The following is a 4,100-nucleotide window of genomic DNA, read 5'->3' as shown; positions in this document are numbered from 1 at the left end:
TGTGTCAATATGGTCACTCTCTAAACACTGAAGCATCCCCTTTTGGTTAGTGTTCCAGGTTGAAGTTGGCTGGTTTGACATGTGAGCTGGTGGTCGGTCTTCCAAGGGCTTTTTTTCATTTTGAAAAAGATTTTTGCAAACATTTGATTCATTTAAAAGAATATTTCCTTTTATTTCTTCAGTTGCTGTGTGGGAGCAGTGAGAGCTGTGTAGGAGCCATGCACACTGCACACGCTGTGGCTTTGAAGGTTCATTGTAGGGTCCTCGCAGCGTGGGAGTTGCTTTCTGAAAATAAGATTTTAAGAGGGAAATCAAGGAGCAGTTTATTTCCAGTTAGGTGTGAATGATGTCCAAGAGTGAGAAACTGCTGGGTGTGCCCTAGGAACCCTGAGGAGCAGCACTGGTGACTCCACTGCTGTTGGATGAAGCAGGGAGGCTTCACCAGCACATCATCCCCTTCTGAAATCTCACCAGTGGCTCGTCTCTCTGCCAGGCTTCTGTGAAAGTACATGTCACACTTGAGATCTCACAGTACTGAAAAGACAGTAAAAATTCGGAGTTCCAGCTTAATCTCTGAATTCATTCTTCTAAGGAAGGAGAATTTTGTCCTGCCAGGGGTTTGAGGAGAAACGCACCCAGGCAGTAGAGCTGACTTGAAGATACTTGGGTGGTTCTCTGCTCCCTTTAAGAAAAAAAAAACCCAAACCACCAAAACTCTGCAGGAGCTGCTTCTTCAAAAGCAGAGACTTTCTGTAGCTGTTCCTAGTGACTGTTTCCTCAGGGGGATCATTTCCATATCTTATGAGTAATTCCTGAGTCCCACTGGAGGCTCACAAGACGGATCACGTCGTGACAAGAGCTGGGCAGCTTGCATCATCCCACTGGGCTGGATCACCTCTGGCAGTGCTGCTTCACACCACCGGGCCCTTCTCCTGCTTTGCTTTCTCCTAACCACTGGGGTGAGGTGAAGGAAACCAACCCAAACAGCCTCCTGGCCTCTGGCAGCACCCAGACGCTCTCGCAGGCGTGAGCGATCAGCAGGGGCACCGTGGGCACGTTCTGGGGGTGTGGGTGAGCCCACGTGGAGAGGAGCCCCAGAGCACCCACAGGACCAGCCTGCCACTGAACGGTGACTTCACAGCTGCTACAATGGGTGTTCATAGCAGCAGACAGAAGAGCCTGAAGGTGTGAGAGGGATGCAGCCCCCAGCCTGAGCCAGCACATGGCGTGTGGTCTTGTGGTGCACATCATGGAATCATCTTGGCTGGAAGGGACCTTTAAAATCATCAAGTCCAACCATCCCCCAGCACTGCCAGGTCCCCACTGCCCCATGTCCCTCAGCACCACATCTCCATGGCTTGGAAACCCCTCCAGGGGTGGGGACTCCACCCCTGCCCTGGGCAGCCCGGGACAGGGCTTCACAATCCCTTCAAGGAAGAAATTGTTCTACTGCCCAGCCTAAACCTCCCCTGGCACAACTGGAGGCTGTTTCCTCTTGTCCTGCTGCTTTTTTCTTTGCGAGAAGAGCCCGACCCCCACCTCACTCCAGCCTCCTGCCAGGGAGTTAAGAGCAATAATGTCACCCCTGAGCCTCCTTTGCTCCAGGCTCAGCACCCCCAGGTCCCTCAGCTGCTCCTCATAAGGCTTGTGCTCTTACCTAGAGCACATCCCATCCTCTGTCCCACCAGCCCTGCCTGGAGCCCCTTTAGTGGCATTTGCCATAGCCTGAGGGAGAGTCGTGTGTGAGATTTTTGGTGCCCTGAGGTCCAGCTCTCAGCTCTCTTTTCGGGAAGCATGAGTGAAGTATCAGCACTTCAGCCCTCCTGTCTTTGCTGGTGTTTGTGAGGGCAGATGCTGGACACTGTTAGCCAATGGAGTAAAAGGTCAGGACTGGTTTCCTGATGGCCAAGGGTGATAGCACGAAATGCTCCCAGCAGTTGGTGGTTTGCTGTGATGCAGGTCATGTAACAGATCTTCCACCCCTCCAGTCTAATCACATAGAGAAAATATAACAGAGTTTACTTCCCATAATAAAGTTGTACTCCTGTGTGCCCAAGGATTGAAGGCTGGTGCTTGGATTTTTCCCAGCGGGCTGAAGGGAGGTTCAGGTTTTGTTTTATTTATTTGTTATATTTTAAACCAAAGCCAAAGAACCATGAGTCAGCTCGATCCATGCTGCAGCAGCTCCTCAGCCCTGGTCCCCAGGCTTTGTCTGGCAGACGCCTGCACCTCCACTGGGGGGGTGAACCCCGAGGCTGCTGCATGGCAAGTGGAGCCTTGTTGTTGTCATCCCCTCCTGGCAGGAGCTCCTTAGGGAGGCTGTGCCTGTGCTTGGAGCAGGTGGCAGGGGAAGGAGGAGGTGCTTTTGCCTCGTAGCAGGGGGTCCTGGGAAGACACCCAGCTGCTGATGCCAGGAGCAGGTTCTCTGTCCCAGCACCTGCCAGCTCCCTGTGCAGTTCCTCCTGGCAGCCCCATCTCCAGGGAGGAGGGAGCCTCCATCACCTCCCTCCTTCTGCTTGATGGTTGCAGACTTCTGTAGCTGCTCTGTAGGCTCCCTCCATGCCTCCCTGGCTGAATGATGGTACGTTTTTAACCCTTCCTTTCCCAGGAAATGTCAGTCTCCATTGCTGCTGGCACAGGAAGCTGAGAGGGATAAATGCTCCAAGTGGGCTAAGACTGAAGATTAAAACAGACCAAGTGAGTTCCTCAGCCAGGGTTGACTGTCTTGGCTCTAGAGGCTTCACTGCAGGGATGTTACTTTTTACTTTGTCCTTCAGGAGATCTTGTGAGGTCAGACTTCAGTTTTGGCACTCGCACATTTGGTTCTCACTTTGGTGTAGGAGCCCCTGGGGTTTTTTTGTTTGCAGATCATCTGGCAGGATAAGACCCTGTTCTGGGACCAGAGGTGTCTTCTGCTGGAAAGAGCAAAAGAAGCTTTTGGGCTATGTGAGAATCCCCCAAAACATCTCTCATGCCTGTCAGTCACTCACTGTGCCCCAGTGAAGTTACACTGCAGTAATTACAGTGGGTTACAGTTCAAAGTTCAAAAGTTTTTTCAATCTTTTTTCCCAGCATGTGTGACCTTCTCTTGCTGCTGTGTGGGTTTGCCTGGGGAGTTTGCTGTGCAGGGACTGATCTCTGCTGGAGGTGCTTTGCCATGCCCAACAAAGGGATGCTTCCTGTGGGAGGGCCCCTGCAGGCTCGGGCTGCCCCTGTTACCCCCCCAGGCTGTGACTCTTGCAGCTCCTGCTGCTGGCGTTTTGGGCTGTGCTTTGGTCTCTGTGCTTCTGTATGCTCAGGAGAAACGAGGTGCTGAAGAAGGGGGTGAGGTCCTGTCTGGGGGTGTCTGTTCCCAGGGGCCTGCTGTGTGGCATCAAGTGTGGGCAGGTGCTGGTCTCTGCCTGGCTCTTCTGCCTCTCCTGCTAAAGATATTCTCTGTCTAAAGACCTGGAGGGTTTCTTCTCCCTGTTTGCAGCTGGGAGCTCATCCAAGCTCCCTTGTATCTTTTTGGCCATTTGTTTGTGAGCACACTGACTCCTTTCCACAGCGAGCTGTCATCCCTGAAGCTCAGGGCTTGGTGTGCTTCCTCTCCATAGCTCCTTCACACAAGCAGTTCTGGTTAATGTGCCTGGAGGGGCCCTTCCCAGAGCTGTCACGCTGGTCCAGCTGGGGGTCAGAGCCCTGTGTTGCCCTTCTCTCCATCAGCTGTTGATCTGTAGAGGAACACCTAAGCTGAGTCAAAGGGACAGGGCAGAGTCTCCAGAGCTCGGTGGCCACATCAAGTGCAGCACCAAGGCCAGATCTACATGTACCCATGGCCTCTACCAGGGATGTCCTGAGGGACAGGAGATAGCTGAGGGATTTCAAGAAGATGTGACCTTTAGGCATTAGCAGAGGGCCCTCAGCTGCTCTGGGAGGCTGTGCTTGTTTGTTAGTCAGCTCGTCAGGCCTCGGTGCTGAGGGCAGCCAGGTCTCACCCAGCCCTGCTGTCTTGCTCCTCTGTGGTTGCTGTTGAGCTGTGGTGTGCCTGTGGATGCTGGCTGTGAGCCCACCCAAATCCTGCATGTCATCGTTGCTGCGGGTTCCCAAGGAAGCTCTGG

Source organism: Merops nubicus, unplaced genomic scaffold (assembly GCF_000691845.1).
Source record: "Merops nubicus isolate BGI_N331 unplaced genomic scaffold, ASM69184v1 scaffold17167, whole genome shotgun sequence".
In the NCBI taxonomy this organism is placed as follows: domain Eukaryota; kingdom Metazoa; phylum Chordata; class Aves; order Coraciiformes; family Meropidae; genus Merops; species Merops nubicus.
Note: the sequence above shows the minus strand (reverse complement) of the source record.